The following is a 23,874-nucleotide window of genomic DNA, read 5'->3' as shown; positions in this document are numbered from 1 at the left end:
CTGAACATGTAAGCATGGTAGTCACTAATCCCATGTTGCTGTTGAGCAGTTGGAATGTCACCAGCGCCACTGAATTTTCTATTTAGTTTCATTAAAATAGCCCTATATGGTTAGTATCTACCATGTTGGACAGTGCAAATCTCGAGTAAAAGAAGTCTTTGGAGTCCAACAAACCTGGATTTGAATCCTGGTTCTGCTGTTCACTAGTTGTATGACCTTGGACAAGTTATCTCCAGAAGCCCTAGTTGCCCCATATATAAAGCAATGCTAATGATACTTCCTTCATCAGATCATTGTGAAGATGAAATAAACTAGCATATGAAAAGCACTTGACATACGGCTGCTTGATGTTTGCAACTAACCTCCCAATCAAATTTGCAATAAGTGTTGATTAAACTTCTTTCCCATGATGAGACTTTGAACACTTGTTCCAGCAGTGTATAGACCAGTGGTTCTCAACTGAGAGTAATTTTGCTCCCAGAGGACATTTGACAATGTCTGGAAACATTTTGGATTGCTACAAATGGGATATATTGCTGAAACCAAGTGGGTGAAGACCAAGGATTTTCCTAAACATTTTACAGTACCCTGGACAGCTTCCCTCCACCCACCCTTACCAATGAATGATCTGTCCAAAATACCAACAGTGCCAAGATAAAGAAATGCTGATGTAGACACACCCTAAGAATGAAAACAGTGAGATATAGAGCCATTTAAAGATCTCACCTCATCATTCCCTTAAGCCTTCCCCTCACTCCTCCAGACTCTCTCCCCAGCTTTCACCAACTATCCTCCAAATTTCTACTTTTATTGAAAGCCCCGTGAACGTGGGAAATTCACTAAGGGGTGTGTACACAGTTATATTCACAGAGGCACATTTCACTTCAGCGAATGTAGTCATTGTCAAGAACCACCCACCACCATGCCTGTTGATTACTTGAGATGTCTTCATGGATTTCTTTATCATTCCCTAATGGTCATAAACTTTATTTTTCAATTATAATTTTCCAAAGAGGCCTTTCCAGATTGAGTTTTGAAAACAGCCTGGCCCTGTCATTCTCTAGTCCCTGTTCTATTTGTTTTTCAGAACATCTGACATCTTGCGTCATGCTTATTTGCTTAAAATGGAGGCTCCTCAGAGCAAGGATCTGGTTCTTCAAAACTGAATCCTCAAGGCCTGACACACAGCCACTGCTTAGGAAATATTTGTCCAATAAATGAAAAAAAATGTTTCTAGCCAGTTAAACTGACATCCCTATATCAAAGGAATATTTAAAGCAATGATTTCAAGCATAAAAAAGCATTTAAGTCTCTTGGAGTTCTCAATAATAGGATCTGACCTTTGTCAGAGAATAACATGAAAAGATTCAGTGAACATGAACTTGGGCAAACTCCAGGAGACGGTAGGGACAGGGAAGCCTGGCTGCTGCAGTCCATGGAGCTGCAAAGAGTCAGACTTGACTTGGTGACTGAACAACAGCAGCAGCAAAATGAAAAGAAAGAGAGAACTGACCCGAGTCTTAGGCTTCCCCATCCCGTTCTGGTTCTGACACTTAAATTCACCATGTAAGTATGTGTATATGAGCACAAGCAAGAAAGTGAGGGAGATTTTTGGAAAATTCAGATTTTAGGCTTGTTAAGACGTTAACAATCACAACAACAATAATAATAGTTGCCACCTTTCACTGAACATTACTAGCTTCATGCCAATATATTTTCAGTTTCAGCAAAATCAATTATTTAATTCAATCCCATTTACAGGTTCTTATGGTAGGGACCATTGCCTCATTTTACACGCGAAGTCAAGGCCTTAGGAAGTAAAGTAACTTGCTCCAAGGCACACAGCTAGCAAGTTGTGGGAATGGAGTCAAAACCAGGCCCATGACTCCAAATCCTAGATACTTTATCACTATGCAAGCACCAGCTCCAGCTCCTGCCTGAATGGGGAAGAATTTGCAAATTACAAAGAACCATTCCCGCTGCAGCAAAATGGGATTTTTCCTTTAGTTCCCTGTTGGTTTGTTTTTTTTTTTTTTTTTTTCGGTTTTGTTTTGAAGTACCAAATGTTCTCTCATAATTAATTCTTTTAACCATCCCAGTTTTATAGAATCATGCAAAGAAGTTTGGAATATTTTATCAAAATTGGCTTCAAAATAATACAATGTACTTTATAAAACTAATCATTTTACAGACAGCTTCCAGTGTGGGGGAAACTCTGCCAAATAAATGGGATCTCCTTCCAGCTGGAAATTGCTCCCTGGAAGGAGGAACAGTGTTATTCCCTGTGGGCTTCCCCGGGGTAGCCCAGATCCTGACACAAAGCAGAATCTCAGCCACTGCCTGCTCTTACCTCCCACTGCTCCCTCCCTTTCATCCACAAAATGAGAGGCCTGGTCTTGAAGGCCTCCCTCCCCGGTCCCTGACCCGGAGGTGAACATTTGCCAAGCACACCACAAAACTGGGTCCTGGCCTCCACTTTCTCCACCCTTCTATCCATGCAGAGACGGGACTGCTGGTCACCTGCCATTTAGCTTCTTGGCCTCCCAAAGGCTTCGTTCAAGTTTAGCTGCTCTTCAAGACACAGCTGCCTCTGCAGGGTCATCCCTACCTCCACCATTTCCTGCCAACTGTGATGGATTTAAGCTCTGCCCCACCTCTTCCTGCTATGACCTCCCAACAGCACTGAGTGAGGAAAAGCTGACTAAAATCTAACCTCTCTTGTTACTACCAAGGCAAAGACCATCTGATGTGCAAATCTCTCTGCAGAGCTCCTTTGGTTATGTACATTTCAGGGAGTCCCAAACTGAACTTCTTTTGCCAGAAATTAAATTTGTATTGACCTCATTTGTTGCTTTTGTTCTTTAGTCATTAGTGTCTGACTCTTTGTGACCCCATGGACTGTAGCCCACCAGGCTCTTCTGTCCATGAAATTTCCCAGGCAAGAATACTGGAGGGAGTTGCCATTTCCTTCTCCAAGATATCTTTCCAATCCAGGGATTAAACCCATGTCTCCCTGCATTGGCAGGCAGATTCTTTACCATTGAGCCACAAGGAAGCCCCTATAGACCTCATAGCTTTTCTTTTTATCCTCTGGTATAACCTCAATGACATTTCAGTTCAGTTCAGCCGCTCAGTCATGTCTGACTCTTTGTGACCCCATGGACTGCAGCACGCCAGGCTTCCTTGTCCATCACCAACTCCCAGAGTTTACCCAAACTCATGTCCATTGAGTCAGTGATGCCATCCAATCATCTCATCTCCTGTCATCCCCTTCTCCTCCTGCCCTCAATCTTTCCCAGCATCAGGGTCTTTTCCAATGAGTCAATTCTTTGCATCAGGTGGCCAAAGTATTGGAGTTTCAGCTTCAGCATCAGTCTTTCCAATGAATATTCAGGACTGATTTCCTTTAGAATGGACTGGTTTGATCTCCTTGCAGTCCAAGGGACTCTCAAGAGTCTTCTCCAACACCACAGTTCAAAAGCATCAATTCTTTGGTGCTCAGCTTTCTTTATGGTCCAACTTTCACATCCATACATGACTACTGGAAAAACCATAGCTTTGACTAGATGGACCTTTGTTGGTAAAGTAATGTGTCTGCTTTTATATTAAAAAAATTATTAGCTGTCTAGGTTGTCATATTAGCTGTCTAGTTTGGTCATAACTTTTCTTCCAAGGAGTAAGCGTCGTTCTATTTCATGGCAGCAATCACCATCTGCAGTGGTTTTGGAGCCCAAAAAAGTAAAGTCTGTCACTATTTCCATTGTTTCGCCACCTATTTAATAGACATGAAGTGATGGGACCAGATGCCATGATCTTAGTTTTCTGAATGTTGAGCTTTAAGCCAACTTTTTCACTCTCCTCTTTCACTTTCAAAAAGAGGCTTTTTAGTTCTTCTTCACTTTCTGCCATAAGGGTGGTGTCATCTGCATATTTGAGGTTATTGATATTTCTCCTGGCAATCTTGATTCTAGCTTATGCTTCATCCAGCCCAGCTTTTCTCATTATGTACTCTGCATATAAGTTCAATAAGCACAGTGACAATTTAGAGCCTTGATGTACTCCTTTCCCAATTTGGAACCAGTATGATTTTCCATGTTTAGTTCTAACTGTTGCTTCTTGACCTGCATACAGATTTCTTAGGAGGCAGGTCAGGTGGTCTGGTATTCCCATCTCTTTCAGAATTTTCCACAGTTTGTTGTGATCCACAAGTCAAAGGCTTTGGCATAGTCAATAAAGCAGAAGTAGATGTTTTTCTGGAACTCTCTTGCTTTTTCAATGATCCAGTGGGTGTTGGCAATTTGATCTCTGGTTCCTCTGCCTTTTCTAAATCCAGCTTGAACATCTGGAAGTTCGCAGTTCACGTACTGTTGAAGGCTGGCTTGGAGAATTTTGAGCATTACTTTGCTAGCGTGTGAGATGAGTGCAATTGTGCAGTAGTTTGAGCATTCTTTGGCATTGCCTTTCTTTGGAATTGCAATGAAAACTGACCTTTTCCAGTCCTGTGGCCACTGCTGAGTTTTCCAAATTTGCTGGCATATTGAGTACAACACTTTCACAGCATCATCTTTTAGGATTTGAAATACGTCAACTGGAATTCCATCACCTCCACTAGCTTTGTTCATAGTGATGCTTCCTAAGGCCCATTTAACTTCACATTCCAGGATGTCTGGCTCTAGGTGAGTGATCACACCATCCTGGTTATCTGGGTCATGAAGACCTTTTTGGTATCGTTTTGTGTATTCTTGCCACCTATTCTTAATGTCTTCTGCTTCTGTTAGGTCCATACCATTTTTGTCCTTTATTTTGCCCATATTTTCATGAAATATGCCCTTGGTATCTCTAATTTTCTTGAAGAGATCTAGTCTTTCCCATTTTATTATTTTCCTCTATTTCTTTACATTGATCTCTGAGGAAGGCTTTCTCATCTTTCCTTGCTATTCTTTGGAATTCTGTATTCAAATGGGTATATCTTTTCTTTTCTCCTTTGCCTTTCACCTCTCTTAATTCGTCATAATTATCAGACTGATTGCCTGGTTTTCTACTTATACAAGGATTCTTAACATCTCTAACTCTCATCTGGAAATCAGAGCATGTCATCTTTCCACCTGGAAATTATATTCATGTTATTCTTTGTATTGTTAAGGTGTTTTGTGCTTTTCAAAACTGTCTCTTTTACTGAGCTCTATAATAAGCCAGAATAAGACTGCAAGCTTCCCAAAGGCAGGAATCATCTCTATCTTATTCATCACATAGTACTTACTTGAAATATGCTGGTTGAATGAATGACGCATCCTGGAATAGAAGCCAAGAGTCCTAGTTTCTAGTACTGGCTTGAGTATAGTCTAAGCCAGCACTGTCCAGTAGAAATATTTAGAATGTAAGGCACATACTACTTAAAATTTTCAAAAAAAAAAAAAAATTCTAGTGGCCACATTTTTAAATTAAAAAAAAAAAGTAAATACATTTTAATATTTTTTACTTAATATATCCTAAATATTGCCTTTCTATCAGGTAATCAATAAAATTATTAAGATATTTCCTCCTTTTATTCACCCAACTCTTTGTAATTTGGAGTCTGTTTTGTAATTACAGCACATTTCAATTTGGACTAATCACAGTTTTAAAAAATAGACTGTATTGTTTTAGAGTAGTTTTGGGTTCCCAGCAAAATCAAGCAGTAGGTACAGAGATTCTCATGTAACTGTTACTTCTCCCTCTCCACACACAGCCTCCCCTACTATCAACGTTCCTCAGCAGAGAGGTACATTTGTTAGAACTGATGAACCTACAATGATATATCACTATCATCCAAAGTCCGTAGTCTACATGGAGGTTCACTCTTGGTGTTGTATGTTCTATTGGTTCTGACAAATATGTAATACACCCACCATTATGGTATCATACAGAACAGTTTCACAACCTTAAAAATCCTCTGTGCTCTGCACAGTCATTCCTCCCTCCTTGCTAACCCCTGGCAACCACTGATCCATTTACTATCTCCATAATTTTGCCTTTCCCAGAAAGTCATATGGTTGGAATCATACAGAATGGAGCCTTTTCAGATTGACTTTTTCACTTACTAGTATGCATTTAAGTTTCTTCCACATCTTTTCATGGCTTAATAATTCCCTTTTTTTTTTAGCACTGAATAATTTTTCATTATCTGGACATAACACAGTTTATTTATCCATTTACCTAATGAAGGACATATTGGTTTCTTTCACATTTGGGCAATTATGAATAAAGCTGATACAAACATTTGTACAGGTTTTTGTGTGTACACAAGCTTTCAACTCCTTTGAAAGAAGCACAATTGCTAGATAATATGGTCTTCTTTTGAAAGAAACAATCAAAGTGTCTTTCCAAAGTGTCTATACCATTTTTCATTCCCACCAGTAATGAATGAGAACTCCTGTTGCTCCGCATCGTCGTCAGCATTTGGTGTCAGGGTTTTGAATTTTAGCCATTTTAATGGGTGTGTGGTGGCATCTCGTAAATGACATATGATGTTAAGCAACTTTTCATATGCTTATTTGTCTCTGTATATCCCTTGGTGAGGTGTCTGATTAAGTCTTTTGCTCATTTTTTGAGCTGTTCATCTCCTTACTGTTGAGTTTTAAGTGTTCTCTATATGTCTTGGATAACAGTAGTAATAGTACTCAATAGTCGTAATGGTTGCTATACTGAATTAGACAGCACAGCTTTCAACAGATTACCCTGGTAACGGAATGCAGCCACTTTAACCTTTGAGATGGGCTATCCAAGAGGAAATACCTAATTGGTGGTTGGATCTAGAAAGTGGGAGCTCAAAAGACAGATCCCAGCAGAATGTAAAGTCTTGAGAGCTCTCAGCAGTTAGACAGCAGCTGTGTGTATGAGTGTATGAGACTACTCCAGGACAGAGTATTATTGCTTGGGATGAGGCTAATTTTCTCTAAGTTCCTATTTATTTATTCATTGTTGGCTGCGCTGGGTCTTTGTCGCTACACTCCAGCTTTCTCTAGTTGCAGCGAGCGGGGGCTACGCTTACTTGTGATGCAAGGGTTCCTCATTGTGATGGTCTCTCTTGACTGGAGCACAGGCTCTAGGGCTGGCGAGCTTCAGTAGCTGTGGCTTGTGGGCCCCAGAGCACAGGCTCGTAGCTGCGGCACACAGGCTTTGTGGCTCCTCAGCATGTGGGGTCTTCCTGGACCAAGGATGGAACCCACGTCCTCGGCCCTGGCAGGCAGTTTCATCACTAGACCACCAGGGAAATCCCAGAGACCACTTTCTGAATAAAGTGCCTGTCAAACGCTTTCACTTGGGGTGATGGGGAATATTCTCAAATTCGAATATCCTCAACTCAACTCCTTATTTCCCCCCTTCCCCAAATCTTTTTATTCATTTACAAACTCACACAAGCTGAAAATCGAGAAGTCAGCCTTAAGTTCTCCTTCAGCTTCTAGTGCTTATCTATGCCCCACTCCTCCTGCTGATTCTATATCCTAAATTGCTCTTGCATCTGTCCCCTATTGTCATCCCCATTTCATCATCCCTCACCTGGATCACTGCCATAGTCCCCCAACTGGCCTCTCTGTCTCCAGTCAGGCCTCGCTCCAATATGTTCTGCACACTGATGTCACAGTGATCATTTAAAAAGTAAATCTGATCATGTCACTCCTGACTGAAATCCTTCAGTGACTCCCCATTACATTCATAATGAAGTCTAACTTCAACATGGCAGACAGGCTTTCATGCTTACCTCTCCAGCTGCGCGCACATGGAACCCTGGACTTCAGCACCACCAAGTGCCTGCCAATTCCCTGGTTCTCTCTCTCCCTCTGTCTCACTCTCTCTCACTCCCTTATTATTGCTCTCACATCTTTACCTTTATACATACGTCTGCACCGAATGCTTGTGTCTCCCTCAGATTTACCTGTTGAAGCCCTAATCCCCAAAGTCGCGGTGTTTGAGAGGTAACGAGAGTTAGATGATGATGTCTGTGCCCTTATAAAAAGAGGAGAGACCGGAGACCTCTCTCTCTCTCCACCTCATCAGGATTCAGTAAGACGGCAGCCATGTGCAAACCCGGAAGACGTTGAATCAGGCAGCACCTTCGTCTTGGACTTCTAACCTCCAGAACCACAGGTGTGGTTTGCTTAAGACACCTAATCAATAACGGTGTTTATGGCAGGCAGATCGACTGAAACATACTTCCCTCTGCCTTCCCTCAAATAAGCCCCGCCTCCCTCTTCCTTTCCCGCCTGGAAAGCTCCAGCCACTTCCGGTGAGACTCAGCCCAGTGTCTCCTGTTACAAGCGCCCGCCCATCCCCGGTTCCCCACGCTGAGCTAGGCCTGCCTCTTCTCTTCTTCCTTCCTACTGCATACATGGTGGCGGACTGTGGTGGAGTCGCTCAGTCGTGTCCGACTCTCTGCGACCCCGTGGACTGTAGTCCACCAGGCTCCTCTGTCCATGGGATTCTCCAGGCAAGAGTACTGGAGCAGGGTGCCATTTCCTTCTCCAGGGGATCTTCCCAACCCAGGGATCGAACCAGGGTCTCCCGCATTGTAGACAGACGCTTTACCGTCTGAGCCACCAGAGAAGTCTTTAAGATTATTTGGTAAGTGCTATATACGCATCTGTCCTACCACCTAGAGTGTGCGCTCCCTGAGGCCAGTGATTCCATCATCTTCGTAGCCCCAGAACCTTGCCCAGCGTTTGGTAGGAAGTTCCTAAGAGCAGCAGACGTGCCAGCCCTGTACCCTGAGAAGGATCCAACAAGGCCATCTCATAAACTTACCCAAAGAACGTTTTCAGGGTTAAACTCATGGATGAAAGCCATTAGTGGCCCCTGAAGTATTGAAGGGGTGAAATATTTAATGTCAAGTGGTAACGGTTAGAATTTTTATGGCTTTGTTATGAATGAATGGCCACATTAGGAAAGTTGAGGGGTTAACACCCGCCATCAAACAAGCCCTTGCAGAGTCTCTTGCCTGTTTCTGTGCACATTTCCACTTCCTGTTTTCTCTTTATCTGCCTCTCCAGAGTGACCTAACACACTTCTAGTGGGTCTCACCCCATTTGGTGAACCCCAAAGTGTGAGGTAAGGCATGCCTTCAGTGATCCTTTGAGTCCACAGTACATTCCCTCCCTGAGGTTTCAGAGACAGAATGTCATATTTTAGTTTGAAACCAGAAAGTTCTCCAGAACAGAGAGAAGCCTTCCTGTGGAGAATCCATCTCAGTCCACCCTGAGCATGAGCGTGGGAGAATCAAAACAGATATTTTGAAGGGACTGGGTAGGGATTTGGCTTTCAGCCAGCATCAAGGGCTTCCCCGGTGCTGGTAAAGAACTCACTTGCTCATGCAGAAAATGCAAAAGACATGGGTTTGATCCCTAGGTCGGGAAGATCCTCTGGAGAAGAGAATGGCTACCCACTCCAGTATTCTTTCCTGGAAAATCCCAAGAACAGAGGAGCCTGGAGGGCTACAGGCCATGAGGAAGCAAAGACTTCGACACGACTGAGCATAGGCATGCATAGCTCAGCAGTGGGTGGAAATGGGCAGACAGAACTCCACCAGACGTGCCCTGCAGTGGGGTTCCATCTCATCAGGGGTTTCCTGGTTGCCACTAGGCAATGACCTCTGCCCAGGGAAGCCTTCCTCTCCCTGAAGTTCCCAGACACCCAGCTCCTTCCATGATAGCCTCACAGGACCAGCGCAGATTCCCTGCTTCACTGTCTGCCTACTGTCCAGAGCAGGAGCCCTGCGCTCTCTATCTGGAGAGGAAACAGGGTGCTGAGAACTTGGGCACCAGCATCAGACAGAACTGAGTTTGAATCCTGGCTCCACCAGTTACTAACTAGCACCCATGGCAAATTATCTGAGCTTTGTGAACCTCGGTTTCCTTGTATCTGTTTCCCGTGGCTGTTGTGACAAACAGCCACCACAAACTTGGTGGCTTGGAACAACATACATTCACTCTCTCACAGTTCTGGAGGGCAGAAGCTGGAAATCAGTGTCTGTAGGCTGAAATCAAGGTGTCAGCAGGCCACGCTCCCTCTGAGGTACCATGGGAAAATTTTCTCCTCTCCTCTTCCAGCCTCTGGTGCTAGGGGAATTTCTTTAAAAAAAAAAAAAATTTTTTTTTTTTTTTGCTAATTTCTTTAGATTGTTTTTGGCTGTGCTGAGTCTTCGTTGCTGTGTGAGCTTTTGTCTAGCTGCTGCGAGTGAGGACTACTCTCTGGTGTGGTGCACGGGCTTCACATTGCGATGGCTCCTCTTGTTGCGGATCACAGGCTCTATAGGGCCTGCGGGTTTTGTAGGTGCGGTTCCCGGGCTCCGGAGCACAGCCTCAATAGTTGTGGCCAACCTGGAGATTGAACCCTTGTCTCCTGCACTGGCTGGCAGATTGCTTACCACTGAGCCACTGAGCCAGAGGGCATTTCTTGACTAATTATCACATCACTCCACTCTGCCACTGCGGTCACATGACCTCCTCCTATTCTGTATGCATCAGCTCTCTCTCTCTACCTTATCCCATGAATAATAATATCTGAAGACAAATATGAGGGCATGTAGGGCTCATCTGATAATGCAGGATAATCTCCCATCTAAACACCCTTAACTTAATCACAACTGCAAAGACCCTTTTTCCAAATAAGAGAATGTTTACAGGTTCCAGGGACTGGGATTTAGCATCTTTGAGGATCACCAATACATTCCTCAATTATTGAAATGTAAATGCTAATTGTTTTCATTTGATTTCCCCCCTGGAAAGCAGGGCTGAGACCAAGGACTCATGCAAGTAGTTATTTGGGGGGAAGCTATCTCAGGAAACAAGAGCAGGAACTAGGAAGAGTGAAACTATGCAGGAGGGAAAATCAGTATAAGCACACATGAGTGAGCTGGTCAGTGCGGCCACTGGGGCTCCGTCTTGCTGGGACCCTCTGAGGAACCGTGTAGACCTCAGAACTGTCCTTTTGAGAGACAGAAGAAGCAGCACTTATCACATGGTAACCCCCTCGTATTCTCATCTCTGAGCTCACATCGGAGTGGCTGAGCAGTTCTACACGTGCAAACCTTGGCAGCTGCACTGAAGCTCCGGGGCAGAAAGTGAGAGGTCAGTGGTGTAGCTCAAAGAAGGTTCTGCCCAGGTTATACCTGTAGAAAGCTGGTTGTCATGGCAAACAGCTGGGCTTAAAAAGATGAGTCAAAGGCTTCCCTGGTGGTCCAGTGATTAAAAATCCTCCTGCCAATGCAAGGGACACTGGTTCACTCCCTGATCTGGGAGGATCCCTCATGCCACAGAGCAACTAAGCTTGTGGGCCACAACTCCTGAGCCCTTGCACGCACTACTTAAGCCCAAGCACCTAGAGCCAGTGATCAGCAACCAGAGAAGCCATCACGTTGAGAAGCCCGTGCACCGTAACAAGGAGTACCCGCTGCTCGCTGCAACTAGAGAAAAGCACTTGTGCAGCAACGAGGACCCAGCACAGCCAAAAATAAAATAAATAAATCTTAAAAAAAAAAAAAACATGAGTCAGGAGAGACAAGGTAAGGCGTACAATGGTCCTGTACATTAGAGGTTGTTGGAAGGATTAAATACAGCAATGTGTGTGTCTATCACATGGTAAACACGCAACAAAACCCTCACCACTTTTTTGGTTGGTGCTATTACTAATGCCTGTTCTTATATCACTTGCCTAGCATAGTGCCTAACATTTGGGCAACCCTCAATATATTGTTGCTGGCTGGCTAAAAGGAAGGAACAATGGATGGATGAGCAGACAGACAAAAGCAAACACACCAATTCATGTCTTGACAAATATACTTCGGCATCTTCTCAGAAAAGAATCCATAAGTTTCTGTGAATAAATCAGGTAGTCAGATGTGGGTGCCTTTGAGGCACCAGGTAAATCTAACAAAACACAGGATTAGCATCCAAGATTAATGCCCTTTTAACCTAACTTGTTCATTTTTTTCTTCTTTCACTATAACCAAAGTTAAAAGAGACTTCCTCAATTCATTCAGAGTTTTTATTGCGTTGGGCAATTTTGAGATTCAGATCTCAGCTATTTCACTCTGGCCTGAGTAAATTAGAGCCCTCGTGGTGTGTTATGCTAGAACAGATTTGACTTTTAATCCTGGAGTGAAATATTTTCTCACGACCCATGTGCACTCCATTCCTGGCCTAATTCGAAGGCACAGGATTACAGGTTAGCCACAGTCTTTGGGGAGAAGATATATACTTCCTTATGTATCATCATCACCACACCCACCATCATCACTGTCCTAAACAAACACTTCATGCTTCACTAACTGCTTACCAGGAAACACTCGCTGGGCACTAAGAAAAAAGACCATATTCCTGCCCTCAAAGAATTCATGTTTTCTTTGGGGAGATAGTACAGTTACACGAAAAGAAATACTGTTGCTAGGCAAGTTGTCACAAAAGCCTACTGAATGCTCCTAACAAAACTCCTGGGTTTGAGGGCAGGGGAGGGTTTGGGGAGAATTCACAAGTTAATGTAGCTTATCCAGTCTTCCTGAAGGAACCAGAACAAACTCAGGCTTTGAAGAGAGGCAGGACTTGGATACTTTGGAAGCGGACAGGGAGAGGTGATTCAGGCAAGAGGAGCCAGGTTGGATAAGAGATCGTGACTCTTTAGGGAAGCTCAGACCAGGAACTTTCAGGCGGATGAGCCTGCAAACAGGAGAGGAAAGAGGAAAGCACTAGTGCTCTCTATTCATCACAGCTCGAGGAAGAAATGCTGCACCCCGGAGCTGAGGCGACCCACTTCTTTGTGATCGGGTAGCTTGAGTGCCAAGAACAACTTAATCTGAGACTGAGGCTAGTGAGATCACAGTTGGCTAACTTTCCTCTAGCCAGACCATGCTTGGCTGATGCTTTCTGGCAAGAGAGCTAAGAAATAAAGTCCCTCTTCCCCATATGCTTTCCATCTTCCCTGCCTCTACCTGGTTCTGCAATGGAAAGGAAAGACTACCCTCTTGGGTTCACTCATTTATTCACATGTTCATTTAGTAAATATTCACTGAGCATCTACTATATGGGGCTTCCCAGGTGGCTCAGTGGTAAAGAATCTGCCTTCCAATGCAGGAGATGCAGGTTCAATCCCTAGGTCAGGAAGATCCCCTGGAGAAGGAAACAGCAACCCACTCCAATATTCTTGCCTGAGAAATCCCATGGACAGAGGAGCTGGTGGGTTTCAGTCCACGGGGTCTCAGAAGAGTCGGACACAACTAAGCGACTCAATAGCAACAACATCTACTACATGCTTGACTCTGCTGGGCGCTGGGGAGTCGGTAGTGAGCAAAAGCAGCCATAGGCCTTTCTCCTGTGGAGCTAGAAGTCTTGTGATGTAGACAGTTGTTAATTAAATAATCACTCCCAATAAAGACAAAAATCACAACTCAGTAAATTTAGAGTTTCAAGATGTATCATATGAGGGTTACTTAGTCAGAGAGATCAGGGGAGACCTGAGGAAGTGACAACCAAGTTGAGACCTGAAGGGCAGTAGGATGAGTTAGGGTTAACCGGGTCAAAACATGGGGCAAGATCATTCCAGGCAGAAGGAACAGCCCATACACCGACCCTGTGGTGGCAGAGAATGCACCACGTTTAAGGAATCAAGAGCAGCAGGTCAGTGAGATGGGGGTTGGGAGACCAAGGAGAGCAGATGATGTCGGAGAGGCAGACAGGACCTGGAGGGCAAGGACTTGTGGTCCATGACCTGGATTCTGGATTCTGGTCTTTAGCCTAAGAGTGATGGGGAGCCATCAGAAACCCAAGTCCTGCTGTCCCTAAGGAGCAACAAGAGTTGGCTACCAGACTAGCGTGGAGGTAGGATAAGTTTTGCTAGTGCTATCAAGCTCAAGTATCAGGCCTGGTGATAGAACAATATAAATGTTTTCCCACAACTTCCTTGGTGGTCCAGTGGTAAAGAATCTGCCCTGCAATGCAGAGGGTACAGGTTTGATCCCTGGTCAGGGAACCGAGATCCCACATGCTGCAGAGCAGCTAGACCCAAGTGCTGCAACTAGAAATTCCGTAAGCGGCAACAAAAGATCCCACGGGCCTCAACTAAGACCCAACGCAGTCTAATTAATTATTTTTTTAAATTCACATAAAATGGAATTTTTTTTAAAAAATGCTTTTCCAAATTAGTTAGGCAAGACCACATGGGTGCTGTAACAGAGACCCAGAATAAGAGTGACCTCAGTTTACATCTTTCTCTAGGGTTGGCAAGATGGCTTCATAAGTCAGGGGTCAGGTCCCCTCCATTATGTTTCTCTCCTTCCCAGGTCCCAGATGGCCCACCACCACCACCGTGTTGGCACTCTAGCCAGCAGGCAAGGATGAAAGAGGGCAGAGAAAGGGATGACCGTTCCTTCTAAGGGCATAACCTAGTGATTGCACCCACTATTTCTGCTCATATCCAATGGACCAGAATGATTTTCTTGGCCTCTCCTAGCCACAAGCGAAGCTGGGAAACCTGACCTTTCTCCTAAGCATCTCTGTACCTGCAGCTGAAATTCTACAGCTCTCCTATAGAATGGAGAACGAATATTGGTGGAAAGTTGGCAGTCTCTGCCACGGGCCCTTGACTGCCTAGACCAGGACAACTAATGCAGAGGCACACTTATTCAATGAGCACCTACTGTATGCCATGCACCGCACCAGGGGAAGAGGCAATAAAGACGAATGCGATACAATAACTCCCTTGCCCCACAGTCTAAGGCAGTGGCTCCATGTGAGAGTCCCTGGGGAGGATTAAATCCCTCAGCCCTCAGGTCTCCCCACTCACAATTAAATCAGAATCTCTGAGGGTAAGACTCCCCAGAGACTTCCAGTGTGCTGCCAAGGCTGACCAACACTGGTTTAGTTGAACAAAGACAATGGGTTGAAAATGGGTTGACTAAGCTCCAACACAAGGCATTAGACGCAGAATGGTACGAACCTCTATAGAGACATAGGGAAGCTTGTGACTGCTTAAACAGACAAAGGGTCATCAGGAGACTCGTGAGCAGTCTTAGATCAGTGGCAGCTTGTGAGCACAGCTGGGGAGGCCATTCCAGGTAGCGTAAAGAGTATACACCAAAGTGTGGAACCGTGAACCATTTTTGGAATTCTAAAACAAGGAGAAATATTTCTCCTAAATTACCCTAGGTGCTAACATATGTAGCCATGGATCAGTCCGAGCTCTGCTCGTAGGACTTGAAAGCAAATTCTGGTCTGCAAGTGACTAAATGTTTAATATTTTATACTTATTCTCCGACTACTGTGTATAAGCACTTGGCCTTGTAGATTCCTGGGGGTACCGTGAGTGCACCTGAGCCATGGGATGATGAGGTGGAGTGTCTTCTGAAGGGCACCGACTGAATAGAGTGGAGGTCAAGAGAACACCCCGCTGTGCCCAGCTTTAACTGTTTGGTTGCTGAAATATGGAAAGGTGGGACAGGAGCCCCAAGGTTTGGGCTGAAAAGGCCGGATCAGCAGAGATGCACTGTACAGGCTCAGATGTTTCGGCCAAGGCTACGACCTTACAGTTTCGTGTGACTTTATGTTAACTCTGGGCAAGGTGCCCACGGAGCATGAGGAAGACAGCGATCATCCCACGACATGCAGGATGTGTGACGCTGACGGGAGCGAGGCCACTAACCAAGTAGAGATAAGGCGAAGGACCAGGGTGGCCAGCTGGGACAGAGTATTAGAGGAGTGATGGAAGGAGTGCAGATGAGGGAACGGAGGGTGAGAGTAATGGAAGAAAGGAAGATTTTGAGAAAGTCTGGTGGCGGGGGTGGGGGGGCAGAAATAGAGGCTTATGAATACTGTAGCCTGAAGCTCCAGGCCTCATAACATTCATGTCGGACACGTCACTGAAGATGTTTTTCTGGAGCCCCTTCGGGCTTTCTGGTCTTTGACCCAGGCTGAAGTTCTGCAAAATGACAAGAAGCAGAGTTCCGGTATGGCTGGAGTTTTCCAGCTCACTCCCTGATTACTCAGAGCGGAGAGGAGCAAATCAAGAACTGTGCCACACACAGCTATCACCATGGACGCTCCCCACTGGCCCAGGAGAGGACGGTCCTGGGAAGAGCTGTCCCAGGCTTGGCTGTGGCCCCTCATCCAAAATGAGAAGTGGACAAAAGGAGGCCATTGTGCGTCCAATCAACTTCCAATTATCCAGGGGCAGCTTCTCCACTCAGTGGGTCCCCCCTACTCCCTTTGAGTTCCCTCCAGCTGTCTGCCCTTTGACCGTTTTCCTGCCCATCAGAGCCACAGTCAGAGGGTGGGCAGGTGGAGGAAGGGCGAGGAAGTAAAATTCAGATCAGTCATTTCATAGCTGTCCCTTAGACACTCTTGCAAAAGGGGGAGAGTCATTGGTTAAACCAACATTCAGTCTATTTGGGGTTTTAATTTATCAGAGCTCTGTCTCATCCTTCATTAGCATGGATAATTGGTAATTGGTTAAGTGATATTTATTCAATCTGTGGCGCCTCTGCTACTGTATCTGCCTTGTTTCATTTAAAAAATCGTCTGCATTAGTAAAAGCTCTATTGAAATGATTTTCTTAATGCACTTAGAGCTCTGCTATTTTAGCATAAAACCTACATCTGCATTCCCTATGTGGGAGAGGGGGGAATTTGGAAGTGCTTGGAGTAACCACAGATATTGGTAGGGTGGGGGTCATATCCATTGGAATATTTAAGTAAATGCTTTAAAGTTACACTTATCTCACTTTCAAATACAAACAATCCAAATCTGAAAGCGATTTGCATGGGTGTTTTTAAAACTCTCCCCCAAGTTTTTTATATCATCAAGGTGAAGACAGCAGATTTCTGAGTGGCCTCCTATCACAGCCCCCTCACATTGGACATCTTCATTTACTCACCTGCATGGAACAAAGGTTGTTCTTTGCCTAATTGCTGTTTAAAAAGTTGAATGAAAAAAAAAAAAAAGTTGAATGAACTCATGTCTGCACAGAAAAAATATTAAGTCTGGAGGCAGCATATGGGTTTAATGTAGCATTTAAAATGAAATCATAACTAGGAGAACTCAGGCAGGGTAGGTGACTCAGCTTTATTACTCGGCTACACTATGAGGGGAGCAGAATTTACATTCTAGGATTAGAAATTAAGTTTCCATCATGGTTTTTTGGTACTTTATTATGGATAGTCCATATCGTTTTGGGGTTTTTTATATATATAAAGAATAGGGCCAGCCACCACTAGCCATGAGTTAGGCTGTGACATAGACAGGTTATGTGCTCTGGCTTTGGATTCAGAATAGAGCAGGCTGGATTTGAACAGGCCTGAGGAGTCTGCCTTCTGAGGGGCAGGGTGATTTTTGCAGGAGCCCTGACCTACTCTGAGAAGCTCTAGGCTTGACCCCTAACTTTGTTACTTAGCTGTCAGTAACCATCTCTACACCTCCTTTTCATCTTCTAATGTATGGCAATGATAATGGCAGCTACCTCCCAATATCTGGGGAAGGAGTAAATGCATGAGAGTGGTTGTCGTGTTGCTTGGCCCATGATACTCACTCAATAAACATTCAGGGGCTTCCCTGGTGGCTCAGTGGTAAAGAATTCACCTGCCGATGCAGGAGACTCGGGTTTGATTCCTGATCCTTGAAGATCCCACATTCCGGGGAGCAGCGAAGCTGGTGTGCCACGGTTACTGAGCGTGTGCTCTAGAGACCATGCCCCGCAACAAGAGAGGCCGTCGCAATGAGAAGCCTTCGCACAGCAGCTAGAGGATAACCCTTGCCCTCCGCAACTCAAGAAAAGCCCATGCAGCACAGCTGAAAATGAATATATAAAATTTTAAAAAATAAGCAAGGTTCGATATATTCAAGACTTACATTTATAGCAGAGTCTTGGCACCCTGAAGCTCACCAGTAGTTGTATAAAGAAAGTATGTGAGAAGTCACCAAAAAAAACTGTGAGAAGAAAGGATTTCAATTGTATAAAACAACCTCCTCCAAGATGAGATACTTACTTATCCATTCATTATTTAGTAAATACAGTTAGATCACGAGCCTCACGGCGTCATTTTTACCTTCAAGCAGAGACATGTCCTGGGTTAAGTTAGTGTGAAGAAGTATATTCCCTTTATAGACAGATTTTGGGGGAGGGGTCCTGAAATGGTCTGTCAAAACCGTAAAATCTTCCCATTTCTCAGCAACAACAGCCTACTAGATGTAGCCAAAAATGCAGACCGTCTGGTAATAGGCCTGAAGAGACATTTTCATGGTCTCTCACAATGTATGGAACTGCTGCCTTCTGCTTGGGCTTTTCAGGAAACATTTGGATTGCTTTAGATGTCTTACCATGCTAATTAAATAAAATATGGCTAATTAAATGTCATAAAGCATGATGTAAACTTGTTAATGTCAGGGGAGATCTTTAAAAACAACTATCAAGATGGGCAAATTTGTCAACATTTTGAGTTAATTTTCGGAGGTAAGTAAGCAAATTTTATTTAAGAAATGTGAAAACTGTGCGGCGATGCGATTAAGGCATCCTATATTTTGTGCCTGATTAGACTGTGGCTTATACAGGGGGCTGGAGAATCTCTTCTGAACAGTTAACTACCCATTTTTTCAATTAAACATAATGTTATGTTAACATCCTTAAAGAGGTAAATGATGGCACAGTAAATCCGATTAGAACACATACTTACCACTGGATTCTCCTGCAATTTTCCGAAGGCTGATTGCATTTTACGTCTCTCCTGCCCCTGCTGGAGCGGCTCTAGCGAGAGTTGCCGCCCCCCGCCGCCTGGTGCCTGCGTCTTTCCGCGGTGACCTTTGCTGGAAGAGCGGGTGCAGACATCACAAACCCTCACGTCAATTTGCCACAATTGGATGTGGCATCTCGCAGCTAATTTGATTTGGGGAGAAACGCACCTGGCTCTGTTTTTTCCCTATAGAATGTGGAGGCAATGCTGAATCCTCCCAGATGCCGTCTACCCCGGGAGCCCATGTGTTTTCCAAGGTCTAAGCTGTTTGTCTTCATCTCCCCAAATCCAACCCGTTACAAAAGGAAAGGAGCTGAATGATTTAATGCAAAAATAAATTAGATTGGAGTCAGGGAAGGAGAATGAAAACAAAGTGAACTGAAAAAAAATGCAACTGTTGATCTAACTTCCAGACTTCTTTGCTTCAAAAAAAAAAAAAAAAAAAAAAGCCAACCCTTTTCCTTTGGCTATTCAAGTCTATGTTACTTCCCCTTGCTTTTATCACATTGATTAAACACAATTTCCACCCTATCAGAATTCTGCAGCACTGCTAGTCTGTCAAGTTCATACTATGCAAAAGACATGCAAACATACAAATATAGTTGGATGGTGTTTTTTTTAAAGTTTCAAACCGATATGGGGTTGTGGAAAATAGATAAAATGGTAATGTGCTTAATATATTATTGATGAATTGAAATAGATCAAAGGGCTGCTTGTTGAAGAAAAAACACAAGTCCTGGGCCCTTTATTCAGTGACCTACATTTTATCTCAATTATACTCCAGATGTTGAAAAACAAAATAATCAACAACAACAAAACCTACCTTGTAAATATGATTTACACTGAGTAGGCGAAGATGCGCTGAAGGTAAGGGAAAGAAAAAGGACTACTGAATATTTGCACATTAGGTTTAACTTGTATGGGAAGAGGGGGTAGTTTCCTGGAGAGGTAAATGAATGTTAATGTTATAGCTCTCTCCTAGGGCAGCTCACATCATATGGATGCCATATTACCTTATGAAGACATATACCATAGCTCATGTGAAACAGGGGTGGGGGTATTCTTTTGGAGAAAAGAAATCTGAATGAGTCTACATTGGGTCAAAGGTTAAATTGAGGCAGTTTTACACATGATTCCAGTTTGGAGGAACCAACTCAACACAATATATGTGTGTTTGAAGTAAAGATGGGTGAGAATTTGAATAATTTTTGTCAACGAAAGGAAGACAGCTATTGAAAACTCTAAGAAGCAAGAGGGCAAGGACCGTTCTGATTTTGCTGCTTACCCCTATCTCTGGTGCCAAGTCTGTAGTTAATATTCATGAATATTTATTAAATGAGTACCTGAAGCTTTAGGACTTCAACACAGTTTCCTTCTTCATAGATAGACCAAGGCTAAATATGTCTGACCTGTCAGGAGATAACTAAAGGATTTATGTGCTTAGCTGAATGTTTGAAAAATTTTACTTTAAAGATGGAGAGTGTATGGTTATTGTGATCACAATTCCCTCCTATACTTTCATATCTGTTTCCCCTGTGTCTTAAAAATAGAAGACTTCACAGGAACATTCATAGTTGAAAAGATAAAGGACAACTCATTTCAGGCTGGTGAGAGTGAGGGATGATGTCATTTCTAACCAAAGATGGATGCAGGGAAGAGCCGGGAGCAGGAAGCAAAATCAAAGCAAGTTACCAGAACTCTGACTCCCACCGTCACCAAGGCCTTTTCAGTGCAGCTTCATTCTTTCCTCTGAACTTTCGTGAATTTGCAGATCATTAAACAGCTCCATTTTCAAAAAACAGGAAGATATTCTAACACAAACACCATTATTTTGTATAATTTTCCATTCGGGTTTATTGGAGCTACAACTCATCTCCATGAGATCCAGTAACCCGGAGAAGGGAATATACCAAGACGTTGTTTTAACATTTCAGAGTCTACCACAGAGTAGGACTCAATAAACACAGGAATGAATAAAGAATCAGTGAATGAATGAATGAATACAGAAACTAGCAGCTATGAGTCAGGAGAGGTTGACTGCCAACAAATGATATCAAACAAGCAAAATTACGATGGCTTAACCAAGAAAACATTGATTTCACCCTCATGTTAAAGAATTCCAGAGTCAAATGTTATCAGGTTGTTACAGATGGCAGTTCTGTGATGTCTTCAGAGACACAGGCTCCTGTCTTTCTGAAGCTATGCACAGAGTGTGGCTCGTACCTTCACAATTTAGGATGGCTGCTAGAGTTGCCACCATCACATCCAAACTAAAGTCTAGAAGATAAGAAGGTAGAAGGACAAAAAGGGAGCTCCCTATAAGATGGGACTGCTTCTGTTTAGCAGCTTGGAAACTTATCATCTAAAATGCAGTCATAAAGCTATACCAATCTGCAAGAGAGACTTGGAAATTGAGGCTTTTTTCTACCCCTGGAATTCAAGTTCTAGCACTAAGGAAATGAGGGTGAGTGGATATCAGTTTAGGCAATAGCAATATCTGACACATTAGCATACATTCTGCAATAGAGGTGGTAAAAGGAAATGAATTGATCCTTTCATCTAGCCTCAATATACCAGTCTGGAGTAGAAGAGGAAGCGGCAAATGGTTTCCTTAAGCACAAACGTCAAAGGCATCAAATAAAAACACAGGCTGTGTGCCAGACACTGTTCTAAATTCTTTACCCTTATTAACTTTGTAATCTTCACAACAACCCTATCTGGAAGGTACTTTTATTACCATTATGATACAGATAAAACTTGAAGGCACAGAAGATTAAATGGTTTTCCTAGGGTCACACAGCAAATGTGTGACAGAGGCAGGATCAAACCCAGGCAGTCTGACTCTTAATCTACTGGTGAAAAGCTGCCAAATAAAGACAGAACAGTTTAACATAAAGCTAGAGACCAAATTCTCAGATTTTCACTAAAAACAACATCTTAAAAGCACTGTTCTTTGGATCATATAACGTGGCAGTCCCTATGCTAGAAGTGTCTTGTGTTGAGACAGCTCTCCACAAGTTCTTGCATTTTTGCAAGTCCTATTGAGGCATTGGCTGCCTTTGGTCTGAATTACCATTTCAAGGATGTTTGTGTAGCCAATAGCCTTGGAAGATCTAGTGTCTTCCTCCAGAGCTTAGGTTTTCTTACAGGCATGGAAGATAGACATATACCTCCTTCTGGAGCAAAGGACATGCATACTTACTGCCCATTTTTTTTTTTTTTTTTTTACTTACTGCCCATTATAAAAGATTTGGATTCTCTAAACTCAGGGTCCCTCTACTATAATGCAGTCCACTATGGGTGCAGGTGTGATGTGATCCTTCTTGTATCACCTTATGGAAATTGGGGCTCAAGCAACCAACATAAAATGCTTAAACTCGTCTGTTCTATAGCTTTGAGTTATAAACCATGCTTCATCTCTGACCCAGTAGCCTCATCCATGGGGCTCTACCAGCATCCCAGAAACTGTGGCAAGCCAACTTGTTAGCTTGCAAGTAGAATAAAAATCTCAGGCCCTTCACAGCTCTTGACACGGATGGGAACAGATGCCATATGCCATATATGGTAAGCCCTAATAAAAGTGCCATAACATAGACCCAGAGGATCTAACCCCTAGGCTAACAAATTGACTCATATGCATGTGGGGACAATCATAGCTGAAATCTGTAGGACAGGCTGGAAATATAGGTGAGAGTTAATGCAGCAACCTTGGGGTCGCATTTCCGGCACTGGAAATGCAGGCAGTGTTTTTATGTTGCAGTCTTAAGGAGATTTCCTTCTGCTTCAATAAACCCCAGTCTTGGCTCTTTGAAGCAAAAGTAACTTAGAAGACATATTCCTCTAGTAGTAGAAGAATTGCCCAATTGGAATTTGTTGGATCTAATAAAAGTGGTCCTTTGTAAAGGAAGGCCATTTTTTCCATTTGATCTTTCATTGGTACCATTATTATTATTATTATTTTTCCCATTTATTTTTATTAGTTGGAGGCTAATTACTTTACAATATTGTAGTGGTTTTTGCCATACATTGACATGAATCAGCCATGGATTATTATTATTAATTGATATAGTCTTAGTGCCAACTACAGAGACTAAAAAACGTAATTGTTTAATACTTTGAATGACTGAATAAGTGGGATTTATTATTACAAATGCTTAGAATATGAGTTTACAGTTATAATCATTATTTTTAAGCACAAATGAAGTAAGGTAAACAGCTGTTAATTCAATTTAATGTATTAATAGTTACATTTTAATTTGTTATAACCAGATTTACAAACAACTTTACACTGTATTTTATACATTAATAAATGCTCTCATTAATTTAAAAAAAAGAAAAGAAGAAAGAAAGTAACCTCTTAAGGTCTTCAACTGATTGTATGAAGCCCACCCACATTATGAGGGTAATCTGCTTCCCTGAAAGTGTACTGATTTAAATATTACATCTAAAAAACCACAACCGCAACAAACCTTCACAACAACATCTAGCCTGGTATTTGACCAACCAGAGAGGCACCAGAGCCTGGCCAAGTTAACACATGGAATCGTCACAGCATCTGGGCTCTGAAGCTCGGCACGGGAATGGCTGCGGCCTCAGTTGTGGCTCCTCTCAGTTCAACTTCTCCTTCCGCCCGATTCTACTCCCCTCACTCTCTCACCCCAACTGTTCCCAAGAGCACCCTGCCATAACCTCCTGCCCATGCAGGTCCTTCTCTGAGTCTGTTTTCCCAGAATCTTGCCGTAAGACGAAGCTACTATAACCAACGAATCATGCTACTCAGAATTATTACCAAGTGTAAGTTAGCAACTAACTCCCAAAGGTTTTGGAATTGGCTTTTTAAAATATTTGAAATCACAGTCTGTTGTTTTTGAGAGAGATGAGCCACTTGACTACAAGAACAAAGCAACTGGTCAGTTAAACAGAAAGCAAATTATGGTTTAAAAAAATCCCTCAAAAGCCCCTCACTCACTTGTTTTCTGTTCGTCTGCTTTTATGTCTAAGCAGGAACCACTCAGAGTTTCAGAGCCGCAGGCTGTTGGTCTATTACTCTTATCCAGGCACATGTTTTGGGAGTGCGCGCCCACAGACATTCAGCAGATGGTCTTGGGCTGGACATCTGGAAGTCTCATCAG

At 43.2% G+C, this 23,874-nt stretch overlaps 1 long non-coding RNA gene across 1 annotated transcript in view; it reads left to right on the top strand.

Moving 5' to 3' along the window:
* The first annotated feature begins 4,235 nt into the window (after positions 1 to 4,235).
* Positions 4,236 to 23,874, top strand: part of LOC122422390 — a 31,496-nt gene continuing 11,857 nt past the window's right edge. The window contains exons 1-2 of the long non-coding RNA XR_006263806.1: positions 4,236 to 4,283; positions 17,257 to 17,260. This is a non-coding gene — a long non-coding RNA (uncharacterized LOC122422390). The remainder of the gene's footprint in view (positions 4,284 to 17,256; positions 17,261 to 23,874) is intronic.

The sequence above is a fragment of the Cervus canadensis genome, chromosome 19, assembly GCF_019320065.1.
Source record: "Cervus canadensis isolate Bull #8, Minnesota chromosome 19, ASM1932006v1, whole genome shotgun sequence".
In the NCBI taxonomy this organism is placed as follows: Eukaryota; Metazoa; Chordata; class Mammalia; order Artiodactyla; family Cervidae; genus Cervus; species Cervus canadensis.
This window is presented reverse-complemented; position numbering and strand designations above follow the sequence as displayed.